This window comes from Hyperolius riggenbachi, chromosome 2 (assembly GCF_040937935.1).
Source record: "Hyperolius riggenbachi isolate aHypRig1 chromosome 2, aHypRig1.pri, whole genome shotgun sequence".
Taxonomy (NCBI): Eukaryota; Metazoa; Chordata; class Amphibia; order Anura; family Hyperoliidae; genus Hyperolius; species Hyperolius riggenbachi.
This window is the reverse complement of record NC_090647.1, coordinates 560,156,518-560,170,116: the sequence shown is the minus strand read 5'-3', so window position 1 is coordinate 560,170,116 and position 13,599 is coordinate 560,156,518.

Below are 13,599 nucleotides of genomic sequence, written 5' to 3'. Positions count from 1 at the left end.
GACAGTGCAGTCTATGCACTCTCTGATGTCCCTGCGACTGCGTTTCCCTAAGCGTGCCTGAAAGCGAGCATATGGAAATGAGCCCTACGCCTTAATGAAATATACAATATGTGGTATGAGATTGTTAGCGACACGTCAGATTATATGACCACTTGAACACTAAGAATAGAAGCACTTTATAAGATTTATGTTTACAATTTATGCATAATGCACGTGAATGTATGTTAATTTATCACTGAGAATGATGGCACTTAATCAGGCATGGTCGGAAGAGCCAATTTCCGATTTCGTGGTAATTCCGCATACCGCCACTACCGTTTCATTCCGACGGAATTCCTGAGCTGTTCCGCGGAATTCCGAGCTATACGGAATTCCGTCGGAAATTTTTTTAAAAATCTCTCTCTCTCTCTCTCTCCCTCTCGCTCTCCTCCTATCCATCCTCTTATATCATGCAGTAGGGAATTGCAGATTTTCAAAACAGCTTATATACCATAGCTGGGATTTGAACCCAGGACACAGTGTGTAGTAGGTAGCTGTCTTAACCTCTAGACCATGAACCACACTACATGCTAAAGCTGGCCTAGCAAAAACCATACTACCATCATGATCAATTCAATAGAAAAAGTAGCATGATTAAGGATTGGTACTTTTTGAAAAGCATACTTATATACCATAGCTGAGATTTGAACCCAGGATGCAGTGTGTAAGAGAGAGAGAGAGAGAGAGAGAGAGAGCGCGAGAGAGAGCGAGAGCGAGAGAGAGATAGAGATATTTTTGATGTTATTCCGGAAAATTCCCGCGGAATTCCGTTTCAGATTATATAGAAATTCCGTTCCGACTAACAAAATCGGAATTATTAATTCCGACCGGAATCACGGAATTAATAATTCCGCGGAATTTTCCGACCATCCCTACACTTAATGATAAGATTTACATTTGCAATATTTGAATAATGGAAGTTAAATACAAATGTATGAATAATAGTGCAGGTTGTATGCAAATGTCAGTACTAATCCCCGCCCACCTATCCTACAACCTGTAGAGGCAAACTTTGCTAGTACAGTACAATCTCCTTATAATAAACTCAGGTATAGTTAACATTTGGGTATAGTACTGGGCAGGGTTGCTCTCACGAGTAATCACCAGTGATTACTTGTAATTCAAATGAGCTTTAATTGCCGCAGCTGAGTGGCTGGATGCGGAGGGGTTAATTACCCATAATGCCGCCGTCCGCCCTGCTTTTCAAAGAGTTTGTGAGGCTTGCAATGCGACCAATAGGACGAGTGCAAGCTCTTTGAAACGCAGGGCAGACGGCGGCATTATGGGTAATTAACCCCTCCGCATCCAGCTGCGGCAATGAAGGCTCATTTGAATCACAAGTCATCACTCGTGAGAGCAACTCTGGTTCTGGGGGGTGGAGACACACAAAAATGAGGTAATGCAATGAAACAAATGTAATGTAATGAAACAAAAACAAGAGGGGGGGGGGGGGGGGGGAAGGGTATCTTTACCACTCCGGATGTAAAAACACAGGGAAGATATAGTAAAATGATATGATTTATTCAGCATGATTAAAAGGACAACGTGTTTCACGGGTCTCAGCCCACTTCTTCAGGTACACGCACGTACGCGCAAACACACACACACACACACACACCACTGTGCATCGTATCAACATTATACATCACAATCACATTAAATCACAAAATTATACATAAAAGATTTCATTACTGTAGTAACTACATTATGCATTTGGTTTGCTCCAAAAAATGCAGATCCTATGAGGCACTCTATTAAAGTGCATGAGTGTTTGTGGATGATTTAAAGCCAATGTGCACGTGCATACAAGTGCAATCGCTTGAAATATAATTAACATTAAAAAAAACATTAAAACGGGAGTTAAAAGCGTTATAATGAATCAAAAAAACTCATAAAAAAGGTAAAGTGCAAAAGTGGTGCAACTCATATTACCAGAAGGCAGCATGCATATGGGTTGCAGGACTGGACATGATTAAAGGTGCTTATGGGCTGGTAATTATTGCTGCTATTTTCTGTGCCTTAAAGAGGAACTCCAGTGAAAATAATGTAATTAAAAAATCTGCTTCATTTTTACAATAATTATGTATAATTTAGTCCGTGTTTGCCCATTGTAAAATCTTTTAAATCTCTGATTTACATTCTGACATTTATTACATGGTGACCTTTTTACTGTTGGCAGGTGATGTAGCGGCTGCAGGCTTTTTTAGCAGTTGGATACAGCTGTAAACAGCTATTTCCCACAATGCAACAAGGTTCACAGACAGGAAACTGCCAGGAGTACCACGGTACTCAGAGTTTCTTGTGGGAGGGGTTTCACCGCAATATCAGTCATACAGCGCCCCCTGATGGTCTGTTTGTGAAAAGGAATAGATTTCTCATGTAAAAGGGGGTATCAGCTACTGATTGGGATAAAGTTCAATTCTTGGTCGGAGTTCCTCTTTAACCTCCTTGCCGGTCCAATTCCCGCCGGCAAGGAGGCAGTGCAGCACTTTTTTTTTTTCAAATCATGTAGCGAGCCCAGGGCTCGCCACATGATAGCCGCTGAGCGGCGGCTTCCCCCCACCCACTCCCATTTCCTGCAGGGCTTCCCCGGTCGCCATGGCGGGATGACGCCATGGACGTCGGGACGTCAGAGGGAATCCCGATCCACCCCTCAGCGCTGCCTGGCACTGATTGGCAGGCTGCGCAGGGGTCGGGGGGGGGGGGGACGGCACGGCGGGTAGTGGCGAATCGGCGGGTAGCGACGGCGATCGCGTACCACACGCAGCTAGCTAGCTGCGTGGTGGGGAAAAAAATTATGCAAATCGGCCCAGCGGGGCCTGAGAAATCCTCCAGCGCAGGTTACCCCGAGCTGAGCTTGGGATAACCGGCAAGGAGGTTAAAGAGACTCTGTAACGACAAAAAGATCCCCTGGGGGGTACTCACCTCGGGTGGGGGAAGCCTCAGGATCCTAATGAGGCTTCCCACGCCGTCCTCTGTCCCACGGAGGTCTCGCTGCAGCCCTCCGAACAGCCGGCGACTGTGCCGACTGTTCAATTCAATATTTACCTTTGCAGGCTCCAGCGGGGGCGCTGTGGCTGCTTTCGCTCCGAAGGAGGCGGAAATACCCGATCTCAGTCGGGTCCGCTCTACTGCGCAGGCGCCGGAGACTTGCGCCTGCGCAGTAGAGCGGACCCGACTGAGATCGGGTATTTCCGCCTCCTTCGGAGCGAAAGCAGCCAGAGCGCCTGCGCAGGAGCCTGCAAAGGTAAATATTACGTCACCGCTGTACGGAGGGCTACAGCGAGACCCCCGAGGGACGGCAGACGGCGTGGGAAGCCTCATTAGGATCCTGAGGCTTCCCCCATCCGAGGTGAGTACCCCCCAGGGGACGTTTTAACGTTACAGATTCTCTTTAAGGTATTTACTGTGATAATACTAATCTAAACCACCTGTATCAGGTTACCCACATAAATAATGAAGTGCTTGTGATGATGATTTGTGCATAATATACTGTATATCTTACTAAACAAACCGATTTGCTCTGTATCCTAAAGTGCACCCTGTGTGGATATTGTGTAATCTAGAATGGTGAATCTGCACCAACATGCTTTTCTATGTATCGGCAATTGCCTATTTTACATGCATCAATCTACTATGAACATTGTGAAAAATGGAGCCATGAATCTGCCACAACATACTTATTTTTTGCATCATTCCAAATATTATATAGCTGTAAATCTTTGCAGGGAATGTGAAAAATTGTGAAGCAAGGTGAAACATTTGCATCAGGCGGCAGAGATTACAGGGGCGGCATGTTTGTACTGTGTTTACACTAACAGCATGCAGTCAGAGTAGGAGGAGAAGCGAGAGGAGAGTGAGGTGAAGAGGTCATCATTGGGGAAAAGCAGCTTGTTGTGCTGTGTGAGGAGTCTGACAGTGAGGGAGGAGGCAGGAGAGCATCATTGGGGAAAAGCAGCTTGTTGTTCTGTGTGAGGAGTCTGACAGTGAGTGAGGAGGGGGAGGCAGGAGAGCATCACTGGGGAAAAGCAGCTTGTTGTGCTGTGTGAGGAGTCTGACATTGAGTGAGGAGGGGGGAGGCAGGAGAGCATCATTGGGGAAAAGCAGCTTGTTGTGCTGTGTGAGGAGTCTGACAGTGAGTGAGGAGGGGGGAGGCAGGAGAGCATCATTGGGGAAAAGCAGCTTGTTGTGCTGTGTGAGGAGTCTGACATTGAGTGAGGAGGGGGGAAGCAGGAGAGCATCATTGGGGAAAAGCAGATTGTTGTACTGTGTGAGGAGTCTGACAGTGAGTGAGGGGGGGGGGAGACAGGAGAGCAGCATTGGGGAAAAGCAGCTTGTTGTGCTGTGTGAGGAGTCTGACAGTGAGTGAGGAGGGGGGAGGGAGGAGAGCATCATTGGGGAAAAGCAGCTTGTTGTGCTGTGTGAGGAGTCTGACAGTGAGTGAGGAGGGGGGAGGCAGGAGAGCATCATTGGGGAAAAGCAGCTTGTTGTGCTGTGTGAGGAGTCTGACAGTGAGTGAGGAGGGGGGAGGCAGGAGAGCATCATTGGGGAAAAGCAGCTTGTTGTGCTGTGTGAGGAGTCTGACAGTGAGTGAGGAGGGGGGAGGCAGGAGAGCATCATTGGGGAAAAGCAGCTTGTTGTGCTATGTGAGGAGTCTGACATTGAGTGAGGAGGGGGGAAGCAGGAGAGCAGCATTGGGGAAAAGCAGCTTGTTGTGCTGTGTGAGGAGTCTGACATTGAGTGAGGAGGGGGGAGGCAGGAGAGCATCATTGGGGAAAAGCAGGTTGCTGTGCTGTGTGATGAGTCAGGCAGTGAGTCAGGAGGAGAAGGCAGGAGAGCAGCATTGGGGAAAAGCAGCTTGCTGTGCTGTGTGAGGAGTCTGACATTGAGTGAGGAGGGGGGAGGCAGGAGAGCATCACTGGGGAAAAGCAGCTTGTTGTGCTGTGTGAGGAGTCTGACAGTGAGTGAGGAGGGGGGAGGCAGGAGAGCAGCATTGGGGGAAAGCAGCTTGTTGTGCTGTGTGAGGAGTCTGACATTGAGTGAGGAGGGGGGAGGCAGGAGAGCATCATTGGGGAAAAGCAGCTTGTTGTGCTGTGTGAGGACTCTGACAGTGAGTGAGGAGGGGGAGGCAGGAGAGCAGCAGTGTTTCATTTGACTTGCACAGCAGAAGAAGAGCTGATTTATTTCCTTTTAAGCAATACCAGTTACCTGGCTATCCAGCTGATCCTCTGCCTCTAATACGTTTAGCCATAGCCCCTGAACAAGCATGCAGATCAGGTGTTTCTGACAAATTAGACAGATCTGACAAGACTAGCTGCATGCATGTTTCTGGTGTAATTCAGACACTACTGCAGCCACATAGACCAGCAGGGCTGCCAGGGAACTGGTATTGTTTAAAAGGAAATAAATATGGCAGCCTCCATATACCTCTCACTACAGTTCTCCTTTAAGCAATCTTTTACCTTTCACAGATATTACCTGCATGTTGACCAATCAGAATTAATTACTAAACTTCTGCTTAGTGCAGATAGGTAGGAAACGTTCTGTAGTAACTGGCTGCCACTTATCACCACCCCTCCCAATCAGGACAATGGAGGGGCGTGGCTGATGCAGCACTCAGTCTCTCTGCTATTGGGGTAGACAGTGGAGGCAGATGCGGCCCAGGCAGCGGTTACTAGGGAGTGTGAGAGAGCAGAGATGGTCAGCGATCTGAAGCCTGGTACACACTTCCAATTATGATCGGCCAATCACTGACAAATGTTACGCCATGTAGTATGAGGGTCTACCTACCCAATCTGCTCATCGTATTCAATATCTGTTGACCCTGTTGGCCAATTATAATTGATTTAGTGTGTACCAAGCTTTAGAGTTTTGGCCTACATGCAGGCAGTTTGGAATTAGGCCAATCAAATGTGTTTCCTACTGATTTTTTTAGGCCCAATTCTAAGCCGCATGCAAGCTAGAATCAGTAGTCTTGTTCAATAAAATACAGTATATATCATTTTATTTATTTTTTCTTATAAAAAGCTTAGATTATTTTAGGTGTGATGTTGTTAGCAAGTTGTGTGCAAAGCCTACATCTCACCACTAGATGGCAATCTGACTTTACAATACACAGACAAAGTACTAACCAAATTACAGATTACCCAGCAAGCTCAGGGTGAACCAGAACTGTGTGTAAGGGGCTAACAAAAGGACCAAAAACAAAACAAAAAACAGAAGGTATTTGCAATTATTCAGGTTGGATGGAGCATAGGAAGCGTCCCCCCCAGTGCATCACTGTAGAATATAATTATTGATTTATAAAGCGCAAACATATTCCATGGAGCTGTACAAAGTAAGAATCAAACATGGGGTACATACTGATAATACAGACAATACTCCGCGTCATTCACAAACCAGCCAGCCTTTACTTTGCATATTCACAGCTAAAGTACACGTTGGGGCGGATACATAAGTCCTGTAGTAATGACTTGGCGAATCACAGCCATTAAAGTGAGTCTGAAGATTAAAAAAAACAGATACTCATCTATGGAGAGGGAAGGCTCTGGGTCCTATAGAGATTTCCTGTTCCTCCTACAGTCCCCTTGTTCTAGTGATGTGTACCCCATAAGCAGTCTCTAACCGATGGGTCAGAGACTGCGCTCTTCTGTGGCAGGAGACCTCAGAAGTCTTCAGGAGCACTCGGGCCACTGTGTACTGCACGTGTGAGCACGCTCTCTCAGTATGGAGCCATCTATCTTGGGAGCACTCGGGCTCAGTGGGGGATCTGAACCAGGGATCCAGCGGCCAGCGCTGGAACGTGAGGAACAGGAGGCTCTATAGGGCCAAGAGCCTTCCCTTAGGTGAGTATGTTTTTTTTTTTTGCTTTAGGCTCCCTTTAACTTTTCTGCAACTGCCTAACGTCGACTGGCAGCCGCAGAGTGCCTTTGTTGTTCCTCCAAGATGCCATATGGCGTGATCTTGCGAGGAGTGAGATTAGACAGGAGCTCCCGTCACAGTAAACAGACAGCCAGAGCAATCAGTCTGCCAGCGGCTGATTAGCGCTGGGAGGCTGTGGTTTGTATTTATTACAAAAATAAATACATTGGCTTGCAAAAGTATTCAGCCCCCTTGAAGTTTTCCACATTTTGTCACATTACTGCCACAAACATGAATCAATTTTATTGGAATTCCACATGAAAGACCAACACAAAGTGGTGTACATGTGAGAAGTGGAACGAAAATCATACAGGATTCCAAACATTTTTTACAAATCAATAACTGCAAAGTGGGGTGTGCGTAATTATTCGGCCCCCTGAGTCAATACTTTGTAGAACCACCTTTTGCTGCAATTACAGCTGCCAGTCTTTTAGGGTATGTCTCTACCAGCTTTGCACATCTAGAGACTGAAATCCTTGCCCATTGTTCTTTGCAAAACAGCTCCAGCTCAGTCAGATTAGATGGACAGTGTTTGTGAACAGCAGTTTTCAGATTTTGCCACAGATTCTCGATTGGATTTAGATCTGGACTTTGACTGGGCCATTCTGACACATAGATATGTTTTGTTTTAAACCATTCCATTGTTGCCCTGGCTTTATGTTTAGGGTCATTGTCCTGCTGGAAGGTGAACCTCTGCCCCAGGCCCAAGTCTTTTGCAGACTCCCAAGAGGTTTTATTCCAAGATTGCCCTGTATTTGGCTCCATCCATCTTCCCATCAACTCTGACCAGCTTCCCTGTCCCTGCTGAAGAGATGCACCCCCCGAGCATGATGCTGCCACCACCATATTTGACAGTGGAGATGGTGTGTTCAGAGTGATGTGCAGTGTTAGTTTTCCGCCACACATAGTATTTTGCATTTTGGCCAAAAAGTTTCATTTTGGTCTCATATGACCAGAGCACCTTCTTCCACATGTTTGCTGTGTCCCCCACATGGCTTGTGGCAAACGGGACATCTTATGCTTCTCTGTTAAGCTTTCTTCCTGCCACTCTTCCATAAAGGCCACCTTTGGGCCTCTTCACTGCATTTCTGATCAGCGCTCTCCTTGTTCGGCCTGTGAGTTTAGGTGGACGGCCTTGTCTTGGTAGGTTTACAGTTGTGCCATACTCCTTCCATTTCTGAATGATCGTTTGAACAGTGCTCTGTGGGATGTTCAAGGCTTTGGAAATCTTTTTGTAGCCTAAGCCTGCTTTAAATTTCTCAATAACTTTATCCCTGACCTGTCTGTTGTGTTCTTTGGACTTCATGGTGTTGTTGCACCCAATATTTTCTTAGACAACCTCTGAGGCCGTCACAGAGCAGCTGTATTTGTACTGACATTAGATTACACACAGGTGCACTCTATTTAGTCATTAGCACTCGTCAGGCAATGTCTATGGGCAACTGACTGCACTCAGACCAAAGGGGGCTGAATAATTATGCACACCTCACTTTGCGGTTATTTATTTGTAAAAAATGTTTGGAATCATGTATGATTTTCGTTCCACTTCTCACGTGTACACCACTTTGTGTTGGTCTTTCACATGGAATTCCAATAAAATTGATTCATGTTTGTGGCAGTAATATGACAAAATGTGGAAAACTTTAAGGGGGCCGAATACTTTTGCAAGCCACTGTATTTATATAGTGCTGACATCTTGCACAGCACTGTACGGAGTATATTGTCTTGTCATTAACTGTACCTCTAATGGGGTCACAATCTAATCCCTGCCATAGCCGTTATATGTAAGTGTGGGGCCAATTTATGGGGTAGGGACTGGGAAGATAAAAAAAAATATACTCATTTTTATCTATGGAGAATCAAAGTGTAAGTCAATCAAGCATTAGATTGTGCATTTAGAAGCAACAGATGGCATAAATCCAATGATTTGAAGCGATGTGCTTAGATCCATGCAACACATCACACTGCTTGTCTGCACATAAAAAGCATGGCGATTAGCTGACTTATTCACACTGAGGCAATTCTTCAGAGCTTTGCTGATACAAGTGCTGCTACAATGTATCCCTATGGATACATTCACACTGCAGCGGTTGCGATTTCGATCAGTTGCACTGATTGCAGCATTTTGGGGGCGATTGCTCTGTGATTCCCTTTCTATTGAACGGGAATGACAAGTGCAAAGCGCGCAAGAATCACCAGATTTAAGTTAAAATTGCGATCGCAAGTCGATCGCGGGCTAGCGGCGCTCTGAGCGCCCAGTGTGAACTAGACCTCACAGTAACTACATTCACTGCAGCCCCACACAGACCAAACACAGCTATGGCTGTATATCAGTCTACAAGGAAAATCATCCTCAGGGGTTGAATTGGACGTGCACATAAAGTGGGAAAAGAGTATATTACAAAGAACTGAAATTATTCACTAAATTAAGGAATACTTAAAAGCAAAACTGAAGATAAAAAAAAAAAAAGTTTCACTTACCTGGGGCTTCTGCCAGCCCCTTACCGCCATCCTGCCCTGCGGCGGTACGCCATGATCCTCCGTTCTCCCGCCCCCAGCAAGTTTCGGTTTCACCAACAGGCCATGTGTATTTTTGCTCGAGTTCCTTCTGCAATAGCGCCCTGCGCTGGATTCTATTGTGGATGGGAACGCAAACAAGCCCTTCGACTTATAAGCTGACTGAAGCGAAACTAGCTGGTGGCGGGGAACAGAGGATCGTGGAGGACCGGCGCGGGACAGGACTGCTGCAAGGGGCTGGCAGAAGCCCCAGGTGAGTGAAACACAGGGTTTTTTTTTTCCAGTTCCGCTTTAAGTGAGACGTATATGGAGGCTGCCATATTTATTTCCTTTTAAACAATACCAGTTGCTTGGCTGTGCTGATGATCTATTTGGCTGCAGTAGTAGGCAGCCGGATCCCTGTTAGTGCTAAGCTGAGCATGATGTGGCCAGGTGTTACCTGTATGCAGGCAGCCTTTACTCGCCTACCAGGCTCCAGCAGACCAAGCAGCCGCTTGGGGCCTCATGTTTTTAGGGCCCAAATTGTTAGTTTTCTGCTAAAATGTTGCCCACATTGCGTTTATTTTGTGGTGTCCGGGGTAACTGTTGCTGCATTTATTATTTAATGGTCATAGTTGGCTATATTTGCTGCTGTGGGGTTACGGTTATGCTCCGCCCATACAATGTCATGGCCATGCCCCCTCCCGCTCCACCCACATGTCATGGTCACACCCATTTTTCTCCACGGCGCAGGATAGGGCCACTTCCTGCAGTCCACTTGGGGCCACAAAAACCTTAGCTGCTCCCCTGACTGACACTCAGTTCCAGGTCACGGCTTGATGACACCATCAAGCCAGGACGAGACACTTACGTCAGAGCAAGCGGGGATGCCGGCCAGAGCGGAGGGGAGTGCCAATCATCAGGGGATCAGGAAGGTGAGTGGATCCTCTTCTTTCCCTCCTACCGTCGCATCATCATTAAGGCCCAGGGCACACCATAAACCCCCAGCAGATCCACAAAACGCTAGAGGTTTTTGAAACATATTTTCAGAGCGATTCTAGGCATGTTTAGAAAGGTTTTCTAGACACGCTTAGCGGTTTTTAGAGCGTTTTTGTGTAGATGTCATATTGTTACAGTAATGCTGTTACTGAACATCTTCTGTAATAAAAACGCCTGGAAAACCGCACTGATCTAGCATTTTCAGAGCAGTTTTCCACCTTCCTATACTTTAACATTGAGGCAGAAACGCGTCAGAAATCTAAAAATGCTGCAGCCCCCGAGTTTGTGTTTGTGGAAAAAACGAGCCGCTCTGGTGTGCACCAGCCCATTGAAGTATATTTGCCAAGGGTTTTTCTATCTCCAAGCGTTTTTAAAAAAATGCCACAGAACCGCTCTGGTGTGCACCAGCCCTCACAGTGATTACTACGTTCCGCCCGCAGTCATAGTGATCAGAAGCCAAACGCGATGGCTTCTGATAACGGAGGGGAAATGTCAGCTTAATCTCCCCTCTCAGGTGCGCACACTTGCTTCGGGAGCAGAAACAGCAGGTGGCGTAAATCCTGCGCTGCATCAGCCTAGGGCAGCCACAAGTGCGTCGTAGGATTTACATGCGGCGGTCTTTAAAAGGTTAATCACCTGAGATTTGATTGGGATTCTCTAATACAGTCATCATAGGAGCTATCGGCCGTTTTTAAAGAAAAAAAGTGCAACTTACTCGGGGCTTCATCCATGCACTGGAGTAACAATAGGGGATGCGATGCCTGGGCCCTGCTCGGGGCCATTTTGGGGGGCTGGAGTAGTCGTAGCATGAGGGGAAAGCCATGCCCACAGTTGGCGGGGAGGGGGGACAGCCCCCCCCCTCAGGGCTCTCCCCTCTACGCTCCCCTCCAGCTTAATGAGTGTCCGGGCAGCAGCAAGCAATGGCTGATACATACCTTTCGTCTTCCGTGCGCTCCAGTGTGCGTTCCTCACTCTAGTCTCTGACATGACTTCCTGTTTATACAGGAAGTCGCGTCAGAGACTAGAATGAGGAACGCACGGAAGGTGGAAGGTATGCATCAGCCGTTGCCTGCCGCTGCCCGGACACTCATTAAGCTGGAGGGGAGAGCCCCGAGGTGAGGGAGGGGACCGCCCCTCCCTGCCAACTGTGGCCATGGCTTCCCCCTCATACTGCGACCCCTCCAGCCCCCCTAACCGGGCCTGAGCAGGCCCGCTTAGAATTTCTGCAGGGGAAGGGGGGCCCGGTGGGGCCTAGTTACGCCCCTGCATCCAGGCCTAAGCTCCCAGCATGACCCTCGCCGCAGCTCCGTCCCAGTCCCCGGCAATGATGTCAGAATGACCTCCAGGTCGGCCTGTACACTGCACCAGCTTTTACAACTGGCAAACACTGACTAATTAATTTATACATAATTGTAAAAAAATAAGCACTTTTTGTTAATTATTTTCACTGGAGTGCCTCTTTAACCTCCTTGCCAATTATCCCGTGCTAGATGCGTGCATATCTCGCTCGCCATCAATTCGCCGCCACCCACCGTGCCCCCCTCCCCCCCAGACCCCTTGTGCAGCCTGGCCAATCAGTGCCAGGCAGCGCTGAGGGGTGGATCGGGATTCCCTCTGACGTCATCCCACCCCGTCGCCATGGCGATGGGGAAGCTGGCGGCGATCGAAGTAGGTAGGGAGATGCTGCATGTCAGCGGCTATCATGTACCTAGCGCCAGGCTAGCTACACGGGAAAAAAAAAACAAAAAAACCACTACTTAAAAAGTGCTGCACCGCCCCCTGCTGAGATAATTGGACCGGCAAGGGGGGGGGTGTTAAAGGGACTCTGAGTAGTAAATAAAATCAAAATCTGAACTTTCCTGGGGCTTTCTCCTGCCCAGTGTAGGTCGGGAGGTCCCTCGGCGTCCATCTGGCTCTTCTCCCAGGGCCTGGTCAGAAATGGCTCCCCAGCGGCTCCCGGCGACACTGGGCCCGAGTGTCGGGCTCCTCTTCCTGAATGGTGACATTCATCAACACACCGGCCGGCGTGACAGTACTGCGCATGCGCGATCAAACCGGCTGCCGTGATGATGCAAGGCGGCCGGCATGGTGAGGACTGACGTCACCTTTCAGGAAGAAGGAGCCCGACACTCAGGCCCAGTGTCGCCAGGGAGCCATTTCTGAACAGGCCCTGGGAGAGGAGCCAGATGGATGCCGAGGGACCTTCTAACCTACGGTGGGCTGGAGAAAGCCCCAGGCAAGTTCAGATTTTGATTTTAGTTACTGCTCGGAGTCCCTTTAAAGCGGACCCAAACCAAACTTATTTTAATTCAATTGCACCACTCTGACACATACAAAGATAAATAAACACTCCTTCAAGACTATGATCCATTTCAGTGCATGCTTTTCACCCTTGTCTTTCCATAACTAGGGTTGTACATGTGGCACCCATTAGCAATTCCTCCTTTGCTGGACACTTTCTACTCCACCAGTTTGCCGGATTCTGTCCCGGCAATATGAAAGGGAGGGGTTCCTCCAATAAATATAAAATATTTTACATTTGTCTTGCAGCTGAAAAAAGGCTGCTATTATAATTTAGAAAATAGATTTCTGAAAGCATCATATAAATTACTTCAGTAGTATCACAATTTATAAAACATTATTTTGGTGGAGAAAATGTTGTATATGCTCTGAAAAGCACAGTAGTTCTATTTTACTCATATTAAAGAGACTCCGATGAAAAACTAAGAACCGATACTTATCCGAAGCTTCCTCCTGCCGTTCAACCTGTTAATTTGCTCAGTCATGTCAGTCTGGGTCTACCGCACATGCGCAGAAGATCCAGACTAATCAAGTTACGGGGCTGATCACAGCTGGAGGGCAGCGAGGGTCTCGCACGTGTTTATGGGGCAAGAGGAAGCCCCAAGTAAAGTATCAGTTCTGACAAGGGCATAACTAGAAATCACTGGGCCCCTAGAACAATGAAAACTGTCAGTAAGGCCTGAGAGACACTGAGTGCTTTATGACAATCGCCGCTATCTGAGGGCCAGTTCACACTTGGTGCTTTGCAGACGATCAGCTCTGATCGGTGGGCAAAATCTCACGATTCAGCGCAATTTGCGCTTGTGATTCCTGTTCAATCGAACGAGAATCAGAGCAATCTCT